General features: G+C 41.3%; 1 long non-coding RNA gene across 3 annotated transcripts in view; it reads left to right on the top strand.

Annotated features, from left to right (window-relative positions):
* The first annotated feature begins 1,739 nt into the window (after positions 1 to 1,739).
* LOC137154674 (uncharacterized) overlaps positions 1,740 to 24,256 on the top strand; it is a 31,108-nt gene continuing 8,591 nt past the window's right edge. Inside the window, exons 1-2 of one of the 3 annotated variants that reach the window (XR_010920276.1) lie at positions 1,740 to 1,836; positions 2,801 to 2,897. This is a non-coding gene — a long non-coding RNA (uncharacterized lncRNA). Of the gene's footprint in view, positions 1,837 to 2,800; positions 2,898 to 2,995; positions 3,172 to 17,592; positions 17,654 to 24,256 lie in introns of those variants that run through there. The other 2 variants (XR_010920277.1, XR_010920275.1) reach the window with 2 other exon arrangements.

Genomic DNA, 24,256 nt, shown 5'->3' with positions numbered 1-24,256 from the left:
AACGTTTAAGGCCTATATGAAAATCAGGACCTATATGTATACCTGATGTAAGAAATATCGCTTGTATAAATATTCAATATATCCTGATGGCTGTTTAACCAAATAAAGCAATGGAAAAATATACAAATCTGCTATTGATTACCTGTGGCCTCATCAGCAAAAGTATATAGTACATTCCACCAAATACATGGCTATAAATATGATGAATATATTTAAGAATACCCTACATATGGGTATTACTTTCAGAAGATATTTTAATGATAGTCAACACAATATATTGCACATGTTAAAATTATATTTGCCATGTCTTTGCAAAATTATATTTACAACAGGTTTCCTCTCTCTGGGTTACCGCACAGGCCGAGGACTGTCTCGACCCTATATTCCTGGGCAAGGGTGTTTTGGCCTGAGTTAATGCAGAATTTTTCTGCAATGTTTTAAGAGATTTCAGCACATCTTTGGTGCTTTTCTCACAGCATTATTCTGCCTGTTTCTCCCATTGTTCTCTTGGAAACACCCAAAGGTATTTTCTGTCTATCTTAAAAATTTCTCACTTCTTAGCAGAAACTGATGCCTTTAGTCTGGCTGTATGACTCCACTAAGGTCAGCTTCCCTGTTTATGGCACTGATCCAAAGCCCATTGATGGGAATGAAAAACATCCCATTGACTTCAATGAGCTTTGGATCAGACCTTCAGACAAGTTTCGACACATTGTCTATGTAATTTATTATATCTTTTCCACTCTGCAAATTTTTGCAAGGATTTGGCCCTTTCTTTTCACCAGGGATCCCAAAAGCGGGAACACTTTCCCAGAACTTAAAGAGAAGTCATTTTTTTAGCCAAGGGTTGAAGGCCTGCAAACTGCAGCTGTCTCCTGACACAAATGCTGTGTGGAGCCCCCTTTACTATAATGATGGAGGTCTGGAATTACTGTTAAGCGTCTACTTCTCCACAACAACAACAACAGAGAGGCTAGCCCTGGAACGTCTCTTTCATTCATGCCACTCAGTATCCCACATATTTATTTCCACAGCTTCTTCCCTGGTGCTGACCTGCTCAAAGGTGGCAAGAGCACCGAGGTGAGTCCAAGGACCAGTGAGTGACTGAGAAAGAAGCACTTGGATTTATTCTTCCATGAGTTGAACTGAATGGCATTTTACCTGCCTGAACATGAATCTTGTCTCTTGAGTTATGGATTTCTTAAAACAGTTGATGAGTTCACAAACGTCTGTAGCAGAGCAGGGAGGATCATATTATTAGCAGCACTATTATTCTATGGTATTGTCTAGACTAAACCTGGTCTCTGACTCAAATTTCAACCCCAGTCCCCCTTCCGCCCACACACAACTCAGTCTGACTTGATCCAACGACCCTACTAGCTGTAATCCAGCTGTAATTAGGATCCAAACTTCGTCATTTTGTAGTGAGGATGCAAGTCAAGCCAGAGTCAGCAAGTCTACATTAGCATGGCTGTGAGACACGCACCTGGCACTTGTAAACCCCAGGTTTATAGTGCAGTGTGGACACTGAAGCTTTGTGAAGAGACCACAAAACTTCTAGCAGCTCCCTTCTCCTTTGTCTCCCCCCCCCCCCCTTGCTTTAGGGAAGGCAGGGTTTAAGTATACCTGGAATACCCCTTAATTGGGTCCAAGTGTCTCTAATTGACCTGCAGTAACCTCTCCTCTGCCTGTAGGGAAAAGGGCCTTTAGCATTCTAGGGCTCACATACTGGCCCTGGTATACCCTTTTGGAGGGCTGGGGGAAGTGCTGCTGCCACCGCTGGTGCTCGGGTGCCCTGCCGGCCTGCTTGCCTCCCCCATAGCCAAGAGGGAGAAAGTGAGTGAGTGGCCCCTCCAGCACCTCCGCTGCTACCACCACCACCACCATCTGCAGAAGAGCCTTTCCTGGCCAGCTGCTTCCTCCTACTGGGGGTGCCCCTTCCTTGCTGCTGTCCCCTGCCCAGCCCCACTGCTTGGGGGCCCCCCGTCCCCATAGCTGCCCCTGCTGACCAATCCCTTCCCTCCCCCTCCCTCCCTGTGGTTTGTCTGTTGGGTGGTTTGTCTGTTTGCCCCACCCTCCTTACTTTGACCTCTGTGCTGGTCTGTTTGTTTGCCCTGCCCCGGTCCCTGTGTTGGTTTGTTCCCTGCGCTGCCCAGCTTCAGCAGTTTGCCCCTGATCCTTCCCAGCCCTGCTTCAGCCCCATGCCCCCGCTCTTCCCCTGCCTGCTGCTGCTTCCCCCCTGCTCCTGGCCCTCATTTAATTGGCTCCCCCTTTTTAGTTGACCATACACTGCACTCCCCTACATTGGTTTAGCCCCTGCCCCCCTGTGCAGCCGAAGGAGCCGGTGTTCCACCTAGGGCTGGTGAGTTCATTGCCCCTGTACCCCCAGCTGGTTTGGCCTCTCCATATTCCCTTGTATTGTATTCCCGGCACTCAGCTTAGTGGGGAGGAGCGGTTGTCCCCCCTGTCCTTCCCCCTCCCAACCCCGTCCCTTCCCCCCCCTCCCCTTCCTTCCCTCCCACCCCCCCAAACCTACTCCTACCCCCCTCTCAGGATGCCAGGCCCCCCTCCCTAGACACTCCCGCCCCTCCCTCTCGCCCTGACAATCCGTCCCCACCCGTGGTGACTGGCCTCGCTACCGCTGCTGGGCTGCCAGGCACAGGTCCCAGGGTACTAGCAGTGGACACCTTGAGTAGAAGCTCCAGGGACTCTACTGTTGCCACACCTCCTGCCCCCGCTCCGGGGAGCGCACCTTCGGCTGTTAGAAGGGTCAGGCTCACATGCCACCATCATCTTGCAGGAACACAGCAGGTGCTGTGAGAGATCCCAGGAACAGGGAATCTACCTGATTGTGTTCTGAAACCTCTCATACATTATGCCCAGGTGTGCAGAACCAGGCAAGTATCAGCACTTCTCATTTATTACATTGCCTACCCTTGGCTGGACACGTTGTTCCTGCTGTGGCTGCCTCCACACCTGCCACACTTGTTTCCTGGTCCTGCAGTTATTTTTTTCTGCCAGGAGAGAGACCTTTTTTCTGGTATTTGTTCACACTGTCTGCCTGAGTGACTAGCCGCCATTTTAAATTAATCTACTTTCTCAGTACGTGTAGTGGAGTTCTGCTGTTTCACTATTTCAGAATGTCTTGCTGTATCTATAGCTTCACACAAGGTAAGGTTGCTTTGCATTTGGAGCCATTGACAGATTTCTTGAATCTTTAATCCCAATTACAAATTTGTGTCTGAGTCTCATATCTCCTGTAGCCCCAAAATTGCAGGTCTCTGCTAATTCATATAGATCTTTCAGAAAAGACTCCACCATCTCCCTCTCTGCCTGGATGCACTCATGGAATCTAGCCCTTTCATAAATAATATTGCATTTGAATATAAAATGTTCAAATTTCCTCAACACTATCAAGGAGTCAGCTCGTTCCTCCTCTGTCCCAAAGGTGAAAAAAGCAGAATACCTGCTCTGTTTCTGGCCACATAGGTCAAAAGAACTGAGCTGTACTGCTAGTTCTTCACTGAGTTTCATAAACTGTTTTGTACCAGCCAGGCCACTCTGGAGAAGTCCAGGGGTTTTGAAAGCTTGAAATTAGGTATCTTTTACATGGCATCACCGGTCTGCACTTGGTTGCTTCCCTGCAGTGCAGACTCCCAAATGGCAGCTTTCGAGGTTTCCTTTCTGACACCAAGTCATAGTTCAGTTAACTTGTGCTCAGACCTAGCATACCTTCTCCCAGTAATAAATAAATGTAGTTCTGCGGTTTACCAAGCCTGTGCCAATATCATTATTTTGGGCACTCAGCACTAACTCGCCAATAAGGAGATTGGGAGGTCACATAACAGGCCTAGCTCAAAGTTTATTTAAATTAAGAAAAACTCTCCTAAACTTCAATGGTCTTTGAGAAATCCAGGGCTTGATCCAATGTCTTGGTTCTCTCATTTTTAAAATGGAGAGAACAGTGCTTCCTACTTCCCACATGTAGAGGTGAGACTCAGTTAACTAACTGATCTTTGTTTATCCCCTTAAGATCCTTGTGTGCAAAGCACTGCTGTTGAAGGGCAAAGTCTATCATTTCTTATATCTGAAATATGAAGAAAATATTGAACTATAATCTTGATTCCAAATATTCCCCTGAACTTTTGAGGTATTGTCAACATCTGAATCTGGATCCAAATTTTGCAGATATCCCCCTACCCATTTCTAATTGTAATGGTAAAAGTAGGGCACACTTCAGTTTATGAGGAAATAATCTAGCTCGTTTGTTGGGATAAGCTATTTGATCTCCTCTTTATCACAGTTTATCTGCTCAGGAACTAGATTATTACCTAATCAAATGGAACCACCACACTATTGTCTTCTATCGTCACTTAGATAACGAGGGAGAAAGTTGTGTTATAAGAAAATCTTGCCCCATTGTCAGACCTGAGTAACAGTCTGCTCTAAGAAAATCTAAATCTGTTTTCTGTGATGCGAGGCTGCTGCTTTTTTCAGAGCTGTTCTTTTCTGTCAGGCCAGCTTCTTTAGTCCTGCCTCCCCTCTCTCCCGCCCCTCCTTCTCCTATATTTCAGCCACCTGGAGCTGCAGCCCTTCCCTTGGGATCTCCAGGGCCTTGGAAACAATGAGCTGTTTGCCTTGGCAATGGCAGTTTTACTATCAGACTCGTTACTGAAAAGGGTGTTGACTCCCTGCCTAGTGAAAGTCATGACAGGCAGTCACACACACTCCAGAGATGGTTTTGCGCTGGACTCAAAACGTGCACCACACAACTCTCACTCCCCACCTCAGCATGGCCAAGTTGCAGGGAGACAGCTGCCCATTGCTACTCAGTAGTTGCTTGAATCCCACTAAATGCTTGTCAAAATGCCCAGAGAGCTGAAAGTGAGCCCTTTAAATTACATTTGTTGAAAGATTCCTGGTGCCTGTTCCTGCTTTTCATTTTCAGCAGCTCTTTGAAATCATAGTTTGTTTTACAGTGTTGGTGTGGTTTTTTTGTTTGGGGTTTTGTTTATTTGTTTGAGGCATGCAAGCTATAAAGCATGGATGATACACATTAAATGGGTTTGAATGGGGCGGTGGACCATGTGTATGGAAGGTAGAGTTTGGGTGAATGGCTTTTTCACATTGTTTACTTTCTGCACAGTGGCTGGTTTCCTCATGCACAAAGCTGGCTATTTTGCTATATGGCTATTTCTCCTTGTTTAATGGCAGGCAGGTTGAGGGGAAGGAAGAGACAGAGCCACCAAAGTCTGTATCCATGTAACGTCAATTCACAGAGCAAACAAGGAGGCTACTGAGAAGGAAATGGAGACCATGAGTGTTATTGATTGGTTAGAGCAGTCAGTATTCGTCAGTATTCGTGGGTTGTATTCGTCAGTATTCGTGGGTTGTATTCGTGACTGGCATTGGACAAGTCATTAAACTCTATATCTCTATTTCCCCCTCTTGGTATCTCCCGAAGAAATTCTTAAATAAAGTTCGTAAAGTATTTTGAACTCAGATGAAAGACCCTTTCTACATGCAATGGATTATTACATGTTTTTAGACAAATTTTTACTTACAAATAAAATACAAGGGAAAGAGGAGTATCTAACATTGAGATTTCTATTCCAATTCTTTTAAAAAAAAAATAAAAAAAAAGTGCTGTGCCTTTCCAAATTTGCTATTAATATGTCCAAAAAGAAGCAGGGAATATGTCCAAATTCAGATTAATGGGAATGGAATGAATATCTCCATTAAAATGAAAAGGAGAAAAAAAAACATCTCAGAAGCCCTGGCTGGCGGTAGTTTTTGGTCTCAGTCCTCCAGTCTTGATGATTCATTCCAGGGATGGAGAGAGCCCCCACCATCTACAGATGTTTAACACCTCCCTAACAAGATTTAGTATCAACAGGGATGTGTGACCAATAATATTAAGGAACATGAAACTTCCTAAAACATCTGCCTTTAGCCAGAGTTAGGGCCTGATCCTGTGAGAGGCTGATGAAAATTGCTAAAGATCCTGCATAATCAGACTTTAATTATTAACACAGAGGATAGGTATTGCAGTTGCCCCTTCTCCCTCCCATTGATGCTATATAAAAAGAGTGGAGGATGATGGAAATGGGGCTCAGAATTAATCCGGGATACTGTAAAAAGGAAAAGTGTTTCAGGAAGATTTTGTCTTCACCCCAACAGGACAGTGTTAAAAATTTAAGTTACTACATTAGAGCAGCATAAACAAAAGTCACTTAAAAGTTAAAATACTATCTGCTCTTCACTCAAAAAGCAATACCCTCAAGCCTTCCACCTCGCCTGACCTCCATACTTCCATCTACCACCATGACACTTCTTTTCCCTGAAATGACCACCCCAGCCCTACTCAAAAAGTTGAATTTGGAGCCCAAATAGATCTGAGTCTCGGCCCTGCTATGACATCTCCTCTTTGCCCTATCAAGTGCTCTGGCACAAATTGAGTCAGGGACACTCTCGGTCTTTGGGATTTTAAGTATGCCAGAGCCCCACGGGTCATCAGAAAGCTCAATTGAAACAAGAGGCACAACATGCTGATACCCTGCTCAAGCATAATTGTGTTCTGCTTTTAAGGGATTCCTGTGGGTTGGGTCACGTTGCAGATCCCAGAATCTCCATTCGATGCCCAGACTCACCATTATGATTTAGCTAATATCGCTCTGCACCAAGAGGGATACACAAACCTCCCCAGCCATGATGGGTCATACAAAACCAAAACTACTAAAAAAGGACAGTCGGAAAAAAATATTTAACATTCATCTTTCTTGCTTTTCATAAGATGTAATACAAGTTTACATTTTTTCCCCAGATTTGCTAAGTAGCTGCCAACGTTGAATTGCCGAGAGGCATTTCAGAATATTAATATGATAGTATTGAATGTTAACTAATTGCCAGTTGCTTATGAAAAACATATTTAAGGATTTACAATGAACACATGAAGAAACTGGTAGTGTGTTTTCATGCCATGTATGTTGGTGGCTGTGCTGGAAAAAAAAGATGTTTTGATTGAAAAGACAAGTAGAGGCACTACTGAGAATCAGCGAAAGTGAGGAGTTCCTAGACAGCCAGGTCTGGGAAACATTAGTACCCCAGGTTCAAGGAAGAATGTAGCTGGGTGTCAAGGAGTCAGAGAGAGAAAGTCAGAGAGGAGGCTTTGAAACTACCAGACACAAGACGTCAAGGCAGTATTCTGCATGACTAGAGACAGACAAGGATGGTCATGCTGTGGCTACCAGAGAGAAGAGGACCAGGAGGAATTCCACACAACTAAAAGTTTCCAATCGATACTAGGATCTCAGCAAGGAAACTGTGAAAGATGTCTCTCAAGATCCATCTGGTCCGAGAAAATGGAGAGATACATGAGATACATCTGTGGATGGCATCTCGGCCCAACCTCCTAGACCTTAAGAGACCATCACTATAATCTAGCCCGACCTCCTGCATATTGCAGGCCACAGAACCTCATCTCCCACTCCTGCAATAGACACCTAATCTCCGGCTGAGTTATTAAAGTCCTCAAATCATCATTTAAAGACTTCAAGTTACAGAGAACATACACTAGCTTAAAGCTGCAAGTGACCCAGGCTCCATGCTGCAGTGGAAGGAGAAAACTCTGCAGGGTCTTTGCCAATCTGACCAGGAAGAAAATTTTTTCCTCACCCCAAATATGGCAGTCAGTTGGACTCTGAGCATGTGGGCAAGACCCACTAGCAAGACACCTGGGAGAGAATTCTCTGTGGTAACTCAGAGCGTTTCTAGTGCCCCATCATAGCGATAGAGATATTAGCTGCTAGCAGTTGCAGATCAGCAACGTGCCATTGTAGGTAGTCTTGTTATATCATCCCCTCCATAAACTTATCAAGCTCAGACTTGAAACAAGTTAGGTTTTTGCCCCTACTGCTCCCCTTGGAAGGCTGTTCCAGAACGCCACTTCTCTGATGGTTAGAATCCTTCATCTAATTTCAAACTTAAATTTGTTGATGGCCAATTTATATCCATTTATAATTGTATCTTGTATCCATATTGGCACTTAACTGAAATATCTCCTCTCCCTCCCTGGTATTTATCCCTCTGATGTATTTATAGAAAAATAAGAAAATCAAGCATGCACACAGAGATCTCCAATCATCCAAGAAAGACAGATTTCTTGTTGGGGATTCATTGTCAGAAGAACTGAAAGAATATTCTGTCAGGGACAGGCAGACAACAGGATGGTGTGCTTCCTTCTTGGAGCCAAGGCATGAGATGTCACTATAAGATTGGATAGGCTTCTGAAGTCCACGGGCAAGGATCCATTGGTGATGGTTCATATATGCACTAATGACAATGTCACAGGATATCTCACAGATAATGGATGACTGAAGAACTCAGAAGCATGCTTAAGAAGAAGAATGTCCAAGCAATTTTCTTAGAGATCCTTTCTGTTCCATGAACGAAAGAAGATAGAAGACAGAAGATTCTGGAAGTGAACTGCTGGCTAGGAAAGTGATGAGTTTTGGTTTTGTGGAACATTGGCCCAACTTCAATGGGGAGGGAAGTGGCTGTATAATTTGGATGGCCTCCACCTCAGCAAAAAAAATGAACCATTCTCCTCAGGGACAGGTTTGCTAGTGTAGTCAGGTAGGGTATTAAACTAATAACAAAAGGGGAAGGTAAAAAGAAAGAAGATGTAAGCACTCATTTAGCTCAATAATCAAGATGTTGGAGAAAAAATGATTCAAAGAACCAAAGGACATGAAGAGAAGAAATTCTTTAATTGTCCATGCACCAATTCTAGGAGCATGGATAACAAACAAGAGAAACTGGAATTGCTCATTTATGAGCATAAATTTAATGTAGTTGGTATTACTGAAAACTGGTGGTATGATTCACATGATTGGAATATTAAAATGAATAGTTGTAAACTATTTAGGAAGGATTGAGTGGGCAAAAGGGGAGGGGAGTGGTAGTCTGTGTCAAAAATGGCCTTACCTTTTTCTGAGTCACGGACAACTTGGAAGAAAATGATCTTGAATGCTAATGGATCAATGACTTAACAGATAAAGTACAAGATGGAGTACTAGTTGGTGTCTGCTACAGACCACCAAATCATACCGGGGAAGAGGATAACTGGCTCCTTAAGCACCTATCTATAACATGTAGGGGGGAAAAGCTGCATGATCATGGGAGACTTAAATTTGAGTGACATACATTGGAGGTCTCATGCTGCTAGTAGTAAAACATCCTTGGAATTTCTTAATATTATAGATGACAATATCTTAACTTTAAAAGTGTTGCATCCAACAACGGGGAATTCTATGTAAGCCCTCATCATGACAGATAAAGAGGAACTGATCACAAACTAAAAATTAATGGTAGCTTAGGGACAAGTAATCACATTTAGAATGTGCAAACAAAATAAGGTCGAAACCAGAAATACAGAATATATACTTAGTGCTTTAAAATGGCCAGTTTCACAAAGCTGAAAACAATTATGAGACAAATAGCTGGAAAGAAGAATTCAATAAAAAAAAGTGAATGGTAATTGGAAGTTGTTTAAGAACACTTTACTAGATGCCCAAAAAGCACAATCGAGGAAGAAGGCAGAACTGGTTAAAAAAACAACCTGACAGCAACTGAGAGAGCAAGTGAAGATAGCTATAAAAAAAAATTTAAAAATAATATATAACACAAGGAAGAAAGTGGAAGTTGATAATAATGAATATAAATCAGAAGCTAGGAATTGTATAAAATTGATAAGGGAAGCAAAGGGGCACAAGGAGACCTTTATGGCCAGCAGAGTTAAGGACAATAAGTATAATTGTTTAAAGTATATTAGGAACAAAAAGAATTCTAATGATGGCATTGGTCTATTACTAGAAGGAAATGGTAGAATTATCAATATTAATGCAGAAAAGGCAGGATTGTGATTCTGTTCTGCTTTTGGGGGGGAAAAAACAGATGATGTATTCAAACCATAACACTCTTTCCATTCCATAGTATCTCCATTTATGTTAAACAGCAGCTACTAAAGTTAAACATTTTAAAAATAGCAGGTCCAGATAACTTGCATCCAAGAGTTTGAGGAGCTTGCTAGACTGTTAATGTTGATTTTCATTAACACTGGGGAAGTTCCAGAAAACTGGAAGAAAGCTAATGTTGTACCAATAATTTGAAAGGATAAACAGAATGAACTGGGTAATTATAGGCCTGTCAGTCTGACATCCATCCCAAAAAAGATAATGGAGCAGTTGATACAGGTCTCAATTAATAAAGAATTAAAGGAGGGTAATATAATTAATGCTAATCAAAATGGATTTATGAAATATACATCCTGTCAAACTAACAATCTCATCCAAAAATATATATCACAAGATTGGTTGATAAAGTAATAGTATTTGTGTGATATCTTCTGAAAAGGGTTTGACTTGGTCTCACATAACATTTTCATTAAAAAACTAGAACAATATAAAATTAACATAGCACATATTAAATGGATTAAAACCTGCCTAGCTGAAAAGTTTTAAAATGTACTTGTAAATGAGGAATCATCATTGAGCAGGTTTGTTTTTAATGGGGTCCCAGAGGGATCTGTTCTTGCCCCAACACTATTTAATATTTTTATCAATGACCTGAAAGAAAACAAAAATCATCAGTGATAAAGTTTGCAGATGACACAAAAGTTTAGGGAGTGGTAAATAATGAAGAAGAAAGGCAACTGACAGTGTGATCTGGAACACTTGCTAAGGTGGGCACAAACAAACAATATGCATTTTAATATAATTGTGTACACATCTAGGAACAGAGAATTCAGGGCATGTTTAACAGGATAGGAGACTCTATTCTGGGAAGCAGTGACTCTGAAAAAGATGTGGGTGTTGTGGTGGATAGTCAGCTGAACATGAGCTCCCATGGTGATGCTGTGGTCATCAAAAGGGCTAATGTGATCCTTAAATTCATAAAGAGGGGAATCTCAAACAGGAGTAGAGGTTATTTTACCTCTATTTGGCTTTGGTGTGACCCATGCTGGAATACTACGTCCTGTTCTGGTGTCCACAGCTCAAGAAGGATATTGATAAATTGGACAGGGTTCAAAGAATAGCCGCAAGAATGATTAAAAGATTTAGAAAACATGCCATACAGTGATATGCTTAATAGATTGAGCTCCAAGGAGAGGTTAAAGAGTGACTTGAACAGAGTTTATAAATACCAATTTGGAGAACAAACATTTGATAATGGACTCATCAATCTAGCAGTGAAAGGTATACCATGATCCAATATCTAGAAGTTGAAGCTAGACAAATTCAGACTGGAAAATAAGGTGTAGATTTTTAGGGTAATTAATTAATTAATTAATTAATTGAGAGAGAGAGAGTGTGTGTGTGTGTGTGTGTGTGTGTGTGTGTGTGTGCTACAAACGTTCCACCCAGCTGTGCTAATGATGTCACTACCATCTATACATTAGGTTTTCTTAATCATGATAGCCTAACAGCCAAGCCACCTGCCAACAACCATGCCACCATATGTAAAGGAACAGTGTTGTGGTGGTTAGAGGACTGGGTGTCACGGTAACTGGGTTCTGCCACCAGGTCTACACTTGCAAAAAGGATGCATTCTTAAACACGTCTTAACAAAAGCATTTAAAATCCTAGTGTAAGTCAGGCAGCCTATTGTCATTTTATTACATTAACTGGTCTAGTTGCAACATATGGGGCATTCTGCTTATTAGCAACGCCTTGGTTGCCAGCAACAAGTTGCTATTATCTGGCAGTTGCTAATAAGCGGAAGGTAGGTTTGTGGGGCAGCAGCCAGGGAAGTATGTGCTGGGACAAGTCTCTCCTGGCTACAGCCCCTCAAACTGCCAGGCGGGAGGGCAGCAGTAAGGAGTGGGGCTGCAGCCCAGACAGTGGAGCTTTTTACAGCACTGTACCTCCCCTGTGCTCTCCAGAGGTTGGGGCTCAGCATGTCCCAGTGTTTTCTTCTCTCTATGCAGCTCCACCCTCCCCAGTAGGTCACAGCTTGGAGAGTGCAGGGAGAGGTATTGTGCAGCTCTGATATCTGGGCTGCAACTCTATTTCTTGCTACTGCCTGGTCCACAGCCTCCCCTCCCAGCCCACAACCCCTCACCTCCTGTGTGGTCCCTGTGTACAGGCAGGTTTGCTGGGCGGCAGCCCCAGAAGGAAGTGCTAGGATGCACTCTTTTGAGTGGCTGCAGCCAAGGAAGGCACATCTCAATACTTCCTTCCCTGGTGGCAGCCTCAAAAACCTGCCTGCAGGTGGGGCCTTTCTTTAAAAAAAGTCACTGATAAGTGGCATGTTGTTGCCATGCTGTTGCCAATATCCAAATCCCATTAACATGGTTGTTAATGGGATGGAATTGGTTCCCAGCACAACGGTGACCTTAACTGAAAGTTGCTAATATCAGAATTGCTAGTAAGCAGAATCTACTGTAAGTTAACACCTACACTCCATATGCCTGGTCCGGGTGACAAAAATACCCTTTTCCTGGTGAAGACAAAGCCCTTGATTCACTCTGAATCTCACTCCTGAATCACTTCAAATTATCAGTCAACAAAATGTGAATGAAAATGATTACCTAGAACAAAGGGCTTCTATGAGGCTTAATAAAATGATGCTAAACCATTCTGAAATCCTAGGAGTAAAAGTGCTCTGAAAATACAAAGTATTCTTGCCTATTGCTGATGATTAGAGTGTTACTAACCCTTGTGATGTTATCAAGAATCAGGGGAAGTTTGGTGTTTTCCTTAAAACCCCAACTCCCGAACTCATTTTATTACATGAGAATCTCAGTTTTCGTTTAAAAAATATAAGAAGAAACTTTCTACACCTCACTGTTGCAAAAAAACTCCCAGAATTCAAATAAGAACACAGATCGTAACGTATTTTTTTAATCTTGTGATTTCTAAGCCCATCTTGTGATTTCTTTTGGAGACTGACTCATGATTTTTGCACATGTGGGGCTGGCAGTATTGCAATCACAAACATTGACAAACATTTGTAAGAACCAGAGGCTAATTTCACGGATATACAGCAGCTATTGTTTTCCAGCAGTCACCCTTAAAAACTTCTCAGTTGCCTGAGGTAACTAAGGATACTCCATTATTCAGAGGTTGCTTAGGTATTCCTTATACTAAGTACAAGGAAGTTTAGATATCAACTAATTACAAAGTAAAAAAATTGGACAGTTGTCACCCTTAAAAACTTTCCATCTGAATGACACGTATTTATTTAGCTATATTTAAAATGTGCTTCTCCCTTACTCTACGTACACACCGAAAGCTGAAATCAAGACACGTTCAATATCAATTGAACTAGTGTCTACAGACCAAGACTTTTCTCAGAACACCCAGACTAAGATTCTCCCTCCCCAATCTCTATCACCCAGCCAGCCATCACCTACAGGGAGCACCTGGGGCAATAAATGAGCTCAGATGGGGAAATGCATACTTAAGCATGGTGAAGATTATTCCATGATAAGTGTTAACAAAAACAAAAAATTCACACCCAGGCTAAACTGCCAAGTTTCACCTTGGAGCTAATTTTTACAGCTCAGTTACATAACCCTCTGAAAATTAAGATTAATGATGGAAACACTGACAAAACCATAATGATGGCAATGAGGACCATGCTGTGCTACTGCTATGAGTAAGACATCTGGGATAGCCTGTGATTTATAAAAGAGAAGTCTCTGTAGAACTCCCTGAATGCAAGAAACACTAACTTCAGAATTAGATTGATAGATTTTTAAGGCCAGAAGGCACCATTATGATCATTTAGTCTGAACCTGCATAACACTGACCATAGAACTTCACCCAATGACTTCTGTGTCAAACTTCTTGTTGAGCAAGATTCAAGAATTCTTAATATGTCACTTTAGGCAAGATTGGCTCAGCAGATCAATCCAGATTTCGTCATTCTGAAGCTACCACATAATTCTCCAAAGAGCTACTTCCCACCCAGTTCAAATACACTAATATGTTTGAGACCTATGTTTATAAAGTGCTCCCAAAAATGTGGAAGGCCATTCTTCCTCCGAGAAAGACAAAAACAATTTGAGCATATTTTCAAAGGGGCCTGTCACATTGAAACCCCTCCCTTCCAGTAACAGACAAGTTGGTTTTGGTTGAACTGGGCCACATTTAGCCTTAATCCTGTATCATGATCAATGGAACTAGAGTCAGAAGGCCCATGTTCAATGAAGGCACTGTTACTGAGAGGCCACCAGGAAAATAGGGAATATGAGCAGCTGGATTGGAAGCAACACAACCACATGGACAAAGCAGTGCATGTGGTTTTATTGAGCTCTACTTGTTCAACTTAAGCTGTATTCAGCTCTATTCTTTGCTAATGAAACAAATCCAGCCCCATTTGGAACATGTACTTTCGGGGCCAGTTCTTTTTGTTTAAGTACAGAAATCTGACCTACTATATCATTGCTCTTAACCTTTATATGCAGTACTCAGTATCACACCTTTTAAATGTAGGTAGTTTGTGCTTCTTTCTGCTCATTTAGGGGGAGCTGGGGAGAGTTTAAAGGAGTTTAAAATAAATTCTTTTGTTCTACACAAGCACACAGGATTTCAATCTCCTCTTTTAGGATTCATAACTCCTTGCATTTGGAAGGCATGCTAGCTATTTTGTACTGCAACAGAAACACCCACAAGAGAGAAAGCAGGCGCCAGAGAGCGTATGAGTAAAGTCACTACAGCAGCCAGTATGAGAAGTCCCACTGCAACCAGAAACCACCATTACAGCAGACCATATGGCACTGGAACGGCTTTGTTAGATAAGCAGGAGCTATGACATAACTTGAGCTAAAATGACCAGATTTTGGGACTTGGGATGTGAGAAGGTGAAGGGAAGGTGGAATAATTTATACCAAACTGTGTCAAATACATGACATTGAAGACTAGATTGTGAGAGCTTTACATACATTGATGAACAATTGCTCACACTAATGGTCCCATTGACTTCAGTGGAACTACTTGTATAATTGCAAACCACTGAGTACAGGGTTCATAAATTGGTCCTTAAAGATCATGGAAGAATCTGTGTAACTCCAGGCCCCCCTCCCATTCTTCACTACCAAACTGCACAGTAAGAGCTCTCCTGTCCCTATTGTTTATGGGAATTCTCTCTGCTTTGTAGAAAGGGCGTGCCAAGATTGGTGTGCTTGCAAAATCCTTCAGTGATTTGTGCAAGGGGAGTTGCCTCACACATACTGGTGATATGGAGATAAGGATACAAATATTGAACAGGCTATTTTAGTTAGGCCTGATTCTCCATACAATGTCAAATGAATTAAAAGCCTTTCCAAGAGTAATTGTGCAATTTTATGCATATACAAGAAAGTAAATCTTTCACAAATCATCCCTTCCATGTCTTTTGAGCACTTTTTGTCATGCCATGGTTCCAAGACTTTTCTATGGTTTGTAGTAATTTGTTTTGCTAATATTCTAGTTAGTTTCCAATCTACTTGGTGTTGTTGGCCATACACATATAATTTCTGCTAGAATTGAATTTTCCAAACAGAGTAACTTTATAGCTCTTTTGTGGACCCTGAGATGTGAATGGAGGTTACTGCCAGTTTGCCCAGCTTCTACATATTCATAATCTTACATAGGGGATAGCATAACATTAATAGCATTCTCTAGAAAGGCCTATGAAAGTGCCTTGGAGTTTGCACAGTGTCATTCTAGGAGAGAATCCAAATTTTACCATCTCCTTTCTTCCCTTTTTGATAGCTCCTCTTCTCCAAAGTTCTCCAAAGTTAGAAAGAGGGATGTAAGTCTGGGAGGTTAGTCACATGCTCAAATGCCCTCATTTGAAGGCATATCGCTAGAGCTGGTCCAAAAAAACCTGACCAAACAATTTTCGATCAGAAAATGCTAAATCTAAACATTTCAAAGGAACGCATCGATTTCCACAAAATTTTTGACAAACTTTCAAGATTATCTGAATCAATATGAAGATTTTTTTTTAACTTTTTTCATTCAACTTGCTCATTTTGCTTCGTACCGATTTTGTTTTGAGTTATTTTAAAAAACTTTTAATTCATGTTATTAAATGTATATTATATTTAATATTAAATATATACTATTTAATATTTTGTATGACTGTTTTGACATTATCAGAATGAAACCTTTTTATAACTGTTTTCATGTTTCCAAAACAAAATATTTCAGAGTTTTAGTTCAGCTGTAAATTTCAGCTTTTTATCCCAATTTTGAATGAAAGGAAATTTTGAAATGTCAGAATTTCCTATGGAGAAATTCCATTTTTGGACCACCCCTATATGCCACCCATTTTGATTCCACAGTTACCAAATTGGTGTCCGCTCACTTTTATTGATTAAGATTAATTATATCAGAAATGAAGGGGCATGTCCCTAAAGTTGTAAAAAGTTATTTAGACTAAAGAAAGGAATTCTACAACATTCCACATCTCTCTTATTTTGGGTCTTTGTCACACATTACAATCCACATTTGGGTCTTGGTAGTTTGAGAGGCATGGCTATTTTATCTCTTCCTGCACCTCTACCAAAACAAGAAATCTCTTCTTAAAGACACTTTCTTACCTGTGTTATGTGTTTCATCCAACTCATTTTGTAATTTTTCATCCCTCTTTAGGAAAAGATTACACTTCCATCCTTTTGTAGTTGCTTTATCAAATATAATTTCATAGATTAATCTAGAAGGTGGTAAACAGAAATGGAAGCCCCAGATTACACATAAACTTGAACCAACATTTTGAATCCCCTTAACTTGTGTGTGTTTGAAATGGCTCCTCTATCTTTGTAATGGGCCAAACTGAAACTGCATATCTGAACATCCATGAATGTTAGCATGTTCTAAATCCACTCTCATGCTAGCATTTGAAAATTGTTAGCTACTGTGTAAAATGTTGGGTTTAGTTAGGTTTTTTTTAAATGTGCTCAGAAGGTCTGATGGACTGGGATCCAATACATTAAAATATATTATTATATCATGGATGCATTTGAAATAATGGTCCTTTAAAGCAATTAAAGCAGTGCTTGGAGAGTGTGATGGAATCCACTCACTACAGCGGTGCCTCCTGCTGGCCATCCTGGGGATTAGCTCTGCCAGCCAGTGTGCCCTCTCCATGTGGTTCTTCTCCCCTCATTGTCTCTGCCTGAGTCCAAATACTGCAGTCTCTTCATGACTCAGCCCTCCAGTTGTGTCACCAACAGTATTTCTCCTTCCAGGGTAGGTATCATTGTCCACCAGTCAAGCCACTTCCCCAATGGAGAATGGACTCACCCACTACAGGACCCTGTAGATAGCAGCCTCTTGCTGTGTCTCTAACTTTGTTCAATACTGCTTCATTTCCCTAGGCCAATTCCCCATGCCCCAGCACCTTCTTCACCCTCACCTCAGGGCACTCAGCCAGTCAGGAGCTCCACCTTGCTTCCCTGGTCCCTGCCAGCAGCTGGTCTGTCCAAGGTGCTACCCTTGTTGCAGTCTGCTAGGAATACCATCCTCACTCTTTGGGCTTCCTGCAGCAACTGACCCTGCTCTGCCCTGCAGTTCCTTTAGGTTCTTCCCTTATTTATTGCAGTTGACATTATGGAGGGTCTTGGATGGTGCCCTGCTGCTGCAGACGGAGATGACAGAATGGGGTATGTTATTCAAGCTAGTGTGTAAGAAGTTATGGATAAAGTGTCTGAATAAAAGTCTTTCCATTGACTTCATTAGGCTTTGGATCAGGCTAAAAGTTCCTAATGTAAATTACTGGGATTATTGTAACTGATAGTCCCCCAAAGCTGACCCTCCCCACACCCATTTTGAGTTGCAGGGAAGGAAAAAGTGCTAAGGTAAACCTCAACTAACTGCTCAGATAGCGTAATGATGAGAGCTACAGAAAGGATGACGTGCGAATGGACATGAAAAATGGACTATCCTCTCAATGTTAGAGGTAGCCCCCCGGAGGTATTTTGCTGTTTAGAATGGGGAAGCAGTACCTGTGATTCAACTAATCTGTGATTAAAAAGAGGTCTTCCATCTACAGCATTTTCAGAATAGCTTCTTTTATGGGACTGAGGTTTTGTTCTTGTCTGGAGGCAAGGCTTCTTCAAGCGCTGTGTCTGTTCCTTTCCCCTGGGGTTAAATAAAACAACCTCTCTCATGAACATTAAAATATCATAAATTTCTTAAGGAAAAGAAAAAACACATAATATAGAGTCTTGAAGGGGTGATATTGCCTTAGACCTGAGGAAAACTGGGGGAACTTTTAATATCTGAAAACTGTAAGGTATGGTTCAAACTTGTTAAAAACAGGATTTGTGTTTTGATTGGAGTAAGCAAGCATGAAGTAGTCAGCTGGATCAAACTAGTTTCTTTTTCCAAGCAAACTCACAATGTGAGAATGTGCCATCTCCTCCAAAACAAGAGAGAGAAAGCATCTGACAAGTGACAGGTTAAAAATATTTACCAGCTAGGAGAGAGAAGCCAGCTGCAAAATAGCTGTTTAGGGCTGCAGCTGCTTGTCCCTGCCAAATTTAAAGGACTAGCCACAGAAAGGCATGCTGGGAAACAGTTCTATGGGGGGGAGGGGCGGTTGGTGAGTAGGGATCAGGTAAACACCAAGGAAGGCACTCAGGGGAAAGGAACTGCTTCTGGCTTTTGCCTAACTTTGCTGTATTCCATACACAAATGTAATATATTTGTTTATACTTCTCTCATCTCCTTCTCTAAGCTCCCTCTAGTACTTTCAAGTTAGTATTGTATTTACTCACTCCCGCTGTATTCATTTAGCATTAGCTATGACAACATGGACATCAGTACTAGTACTAGATTACAATAGTACCTAGATGCTCCAGCTGAGATCAGAGCTAGGCACTGTACAAACATAGTGAGAGACAGTCTCTGCCCTGAATAGCTAAATAGGCAAGACAAACAAAGGGTGGAAGGGGAAGTATATAAATGACTTGCCCAAGGTCAGTGGCAGAGCTATGGAAAAAAACAGGTCTTGAGTCCCATTGCAAATCTCTGTCCGCTAGCCATGTAACTTTCTACTGATGGGAGGTGTGACAAAGTGGGATGTGTTTGTATCAAACTAGGAACTCAATTTTGTATTATGTGTTAAACACATCTGAACTTACCCAAGGAAACCTATCGAGTGACATTCCAGACTGGGGCCCTGCCCAGGAAAGGCATTTGACACCTCAGTGGAGGATTATAATTGAGAAGCCGTCCAGATAGCAATCTGGAGCTATCAACTTTGAATGACTGAACTACTGGCCCCACCTTCAGGGAACAATGTTTTTTCTTCACACATGTTTACACGTGGTTCCAGCATGCTTGGGGCCAAGGAAAGAAGTATCCCAGCGGAGCAGATAGTAAGCAGGGAGACTCTAGGCTTATCTTCACTTACAGTGAAGACACTACTATGCTGACAGGAGAGCCCCTCAGGGAGGTGGATTAACTACCCGTTGGTGTAGTTAATCTACCTCCCTGAAAAGCGATATCTATGTCAGTGGAAAAAGCTCTCCTATCAACATAGCATTATCTTCATGAGGGGTTAGGTCAGTATAATTATGTGAAAAATTCACACCCTTGAGTGACGTAGTTATGCCAATAAAAGGCCAATAATGTAGACCTGGCCTCTATTTACAATGGGGTACTGCTCTGAGCAAGACCCTGAACATCACTACATTACACTGCCCATCCTGTAATACTGACAGACCTTAGACTCATTGAAAGGATTGGCTAAGACTTTGTTTTCAAAGATCTGTAATTCTCACACACTTTTAAGACTAAAGTGATTGTGGTTAAGAAATTCCTTTGCTAAGTCTGTTTTATTGCTTTCCTATCACACTGTCCCCAAAGGGGTTAAACTAACAGGCCAGAGCATCCAGAGCCTTGGTGGAGCTTTGGGGGAGTGTAAGTGACTGGGGGACTCGGGAAGTCTGAGGCACTAGTTTGAGGGTCTAGGGTGGCTGGACTATGGATACCATGTCCCAAGGAAGCCCTATAGACTCAGAGCTAGAAAACAGTGACTAGACTTTACCAAGACCCAGCTGGTTTAGATGCATATGGGACTCAGTTAGTGGATCTGTACAATGGGTTAGTGTCTGTACACAGCAGTACTGGGCCAGGTCGCAACAGGTGGCATCTGGAAAACCTCTTCATGAATATGGGAAGAAGTTTCCCTTGATGATTACCATAGCTACAGATTGACTATCTTTGCCTGTGGTGTCACTCTGTTTGGCTTGTATTGCCACTATTATAGTAGAGTTTGGACTGGGGATGCATAATTTCCTCCTCCTTTTGTTAGGTTTGAGAGCAGCAACAGTTAGCCTTTAAAAAGCTCTGCCTAGTTGGAGTCTAGTAACAACAAAAAAAGCAAAACAAGCCAAAATGTATTTACACCCTGAGGATGGAATTCACCCACGTATACACATATAGCATGAGTCTGGAGAGAGGGGAAGAAGAAGTGTATATACAGGTGAAGACAAAAACCTGGAATTTAAGCAATTATATGGAATTTGAACTCAGCATTAATTTAACTTTGATTTGGGGCCTGAATTTCAGTGTTGTGATAGTATGGTCTGATAAAAGATAAGGGTAGTGGAGGTAAAGTCAGGGCACACGTGGTTTGGGTAAGGGTCAAGATTAAGCTCTCTTTCCCCAAAATAGCTTGTTACAACATAAAATTCAGATCTCAACTTCTTGTTCTTTCATTTTTCAATATTCTTTTAGGTCTGGCTATTTCCTGGTGTTGGCCATATCCTGAGGCAGTTTATCAAATTTGATAAACCACAAGCTTCTCTGGGTGATCTCATCCACTCCCATGATTTCAATCACCATCTTTCTATGAATGACTCAAGTAAGCTTCTCTATCCTCGATCCATCTTGCATCCCCACCTGTCTCTTTGACATTGCCTCTTGGCTATCTCACCAGCAACTGAAATTCAACAAAGCTAAAACTGAACTCCTGGTCATACCTCTGAAACCCTCCGAATCCCCTCCCCCACATTCTCAGTCACTGTTTACAATACCATCTACCCTCCTGTCAAACAGGTCTATAACATGAGCGTCATCTTCCACTCTACCCTCCCTTTGGCCCCACACATCCAGGCTCTATTCAAATCTTGCCATGGCTCCAGCCATATCATTAAGATCTGATATTTTCTTCCTACTCAGACAACTAAAACTTTCAACTAGGTCTCATCTCCCATCTTGACTTCTGCAACCTCCTCCTCTCTTGCCTTGCTGATACCCACATCGATCCATATAAAATGCAGTTATGAATATGATCTTCCTTGCCCATTACTCTGACCACATCAACCCCCTCTTTGAATCCCTTCACTTGTTGCCCTTTTCTCATTGTATCAAGTTCAAGCTTTGTCCTAACCTTCAAAGCGATTCACAACTTTGCACCTCCCTTCTTAATCTGCACAAGTTTTTATCACGTTGTGTCCTCTTGCTTTTTACAGCTCCCAATATTTAACTGTTGTAATTAAGTATACCATGGCTAGTACAGGTTACAAATTTTTCAACAAACTTCCTCACATCATTTCTAAGATGAGAAATGCATCAAGATATCTTTTATTTAATTATTACAACTTTTAAATTTTCATAAGTCATGCCCATAGAAATCAAGTTTTCATTTAACAAAGAATTTGCCTGGTATGCTATTTTTCTCCCTTTCCAGCTGTTTTAATATGTCCTGGGGGAGATATATGGCATAGCCAATGTGCACCCAACAGGTAATGGTACTTTGATGTACCTTAATGGTCACACTATACACAGCTTGCATGTATCAGTTACTTTGCTCATGTATTGAACTTATCTTCAGTTGTGAAATCCAATAAAATGAACAGCTTTGTATGCACCTCAATTGGTAGAGCTATTTGCTTTTATGTGCATCTTCCATGTAGTCTTTTTGTAAATCAGCTAGTTAGTTCTGTAGTCTCGTGACCTCACTCTACTGGAACTTATTAGTGCTCCCTTCCACCATTTCTCAGACACTGAAGTCTGAAACCAAGTGTTGAAATAAACTGTTTTTAGGATTTCATACTGTACACATCTCCTCTGTTACCTTGTTTGAACTCTTAGTTACATCACAATATAGTGAAAAGCTATCTTTTTAATCCCCATTTTCCTTTATTTTTTTAAATCAATCCCTCATGTTCCTTAGGTTCTTTAGTGTGAGTTTTCCTTCTTGCCTTCAAGCCAAAGAACAGACACTGGCTTCATCCCACCAGGGAAAAACCTATTTTTTATGTAATGCTTAACATTTTTAAGAGCGTTTTATGTTCAAAGTGCTGCACGGACATTAACTAGTTCATAAAGCACCCCTGTGGCAGAGGGAGAAAAAAATTATTGTCCCATTTTACAGATAGCGAAACAGTCAGAAGGATGGCATGACTTGCACAAGGTCACACAGTGACAGAACTAGGATTAGAGCTCAGGATGGCCAGATTTAACCTTATTTTCTTCTACTTCTTCTTCTAGCCAGGCAGACACTTCAGGGGAGAAGAAATCCCTGCATAGCTTAGAGTTCAGGTACCATCTTCCACCAAGTTCTGTTGCAAGCAAAAGCAGAGAGCTACTCCAGTGAAAGCTGAAAAGTCAGTAATACAAGAATAAAATAAGTACAGAGACTTGACAAATATCCTGAGGCAGTGAATTTGAATCCACTCCTTGATCTGAATTGCCAGACAACTTTCAGGTTTTTGTTATTCCTATGCTGCAGTCGCTTTTATTGAAAGGGGGTGGGGGCAAGGAGAACAAAGGAAAAAAACAAGAAAAAGACAGAGCATCTCAACCCCATTGTGACTTATGCAGTCAAAAGATTTAACTGGGATTGACAAGGCTTAATTGTAAAGGTGCAATGATAACTCTGCCTAGGACTTGTTTTTACCACAGATTTTGCGGTCATCACCATCAGTTGAGCAACATTGTTTTAGAAAAGAGAGAGAGAGAGCTACTGCTGTCTGCATCATATACCCTCATTCTATATTTGAATATCTGATTATTCCTTCCTACATGTACCACTTCACAGTTGTCTTTACTGAATCTCATTTTATTAATATCAGCTCATTCTTCTAGCGTATCAAGGTCATTAATTTCATTCTCCAGAGTAAAGTTGGACAAATCTTTTGTTGATAAACAGGGATGAGTTTCTCATGAAAATCATAGCAAACAAATATAGCCTTTTTTTAAACAAGCTACTAAGATGTTGAAACATTTCTAATTTAGGAACTTTCCAGTGAAAAAAGGGACATAATCTTGTCCACTGCAAAACTTCTCTAATAACCAAGTATGAATTCCTCTTTTTGGAGTCATCCTGCAGCCTTACTCACATGAGTAGTAACAGGTGAGTTGGGGCTTTAAGGACCGGGCCATAAGAAAATATGCTTTCTAAGCAGGCATGCTGAACAGTAACAAAAATGAAGAAAACAATATTTTGAATACATTCCAAAATCTGAAGCAAATACTCTATTTAGCAATATTTATGGAGAATAGTGCAAATTCACCGTGAAAAACTACCACCAATCATAAGTTATTGGGCTCAATAACTGGATGAAATTTTATGTTGTGTGCTATGGAGGAAGTCAGACAAGATGCTTTGTTGGTCCCTTCTAGCCTTAAAATCTATGAATAAGAATCTACAATCATTCTTGGCTACTTTGTGGCTAGTCAAGTTGACTCTGAGAAGAATTTTTTGTTTGAATTAGCTATTGATTCTCAGATATCGGGTTGTGCTACCATAATTCTTAAGAACCTTGAGAAGATGCTTCCACATTGGCCAAGATCAAGCCATTCTTAACCAAGTTCCTTGCAACCATGGGCATTTTTATCATAGAAAAAACAGTTACTTACCTTACAGTAACTGTGGTTTTTCGAGATGTGTTGTGCAGATATACATTCCACTGAAGGTGTGCACTCCAGTCAGAGACTTATGCCCCAGCAGTCCCATTAGGCAGTGCATGCACCCCACTCTCTTTGTGCTCTCAGGCAAAAAAACATGAGAGGGCTCTGCCACCTTCCCACCTCTGTTCCTTCACACCACTGCTAATAGCGTCCTAAGTAGTGGGAAAGTTGGGAGGGTCATGGAAGGTATATGTGCACAACACACCTCAAAGAACAATTATTGTTTTTTCTCCTTTGAGTCCTCCAGGTACTAAAAGCAACTATCACCAAGAACACTATATGCTAACTACACCATACTAAATGCTAACTTACTATAAGTTTACGGTTTACAAAAATGTTGT

The sequence above is a fragment of the Emydura macquarii genome, unplaced genomic scaffold, assembly GCF_026122565.2.
Source record: "Emydura macquarii macquarii isolate MOO-44397 ecotype Brisbane River unplaced genomic scaffold, CSIRO-AGI_Emac_v2 contig_1263, whole genome shotgun sequence".
Classification (NCBI taxonomy): Eukaryota; Metazoa; Chordata; order Testudines; family Chelidae; genus Emydura; species Emydura macquarii.
The sequence above is the reverse complement of the archived record's forward strand: the minus strand, read 5'-3'. Positions and strand labels throughout refer to the sequence as shown.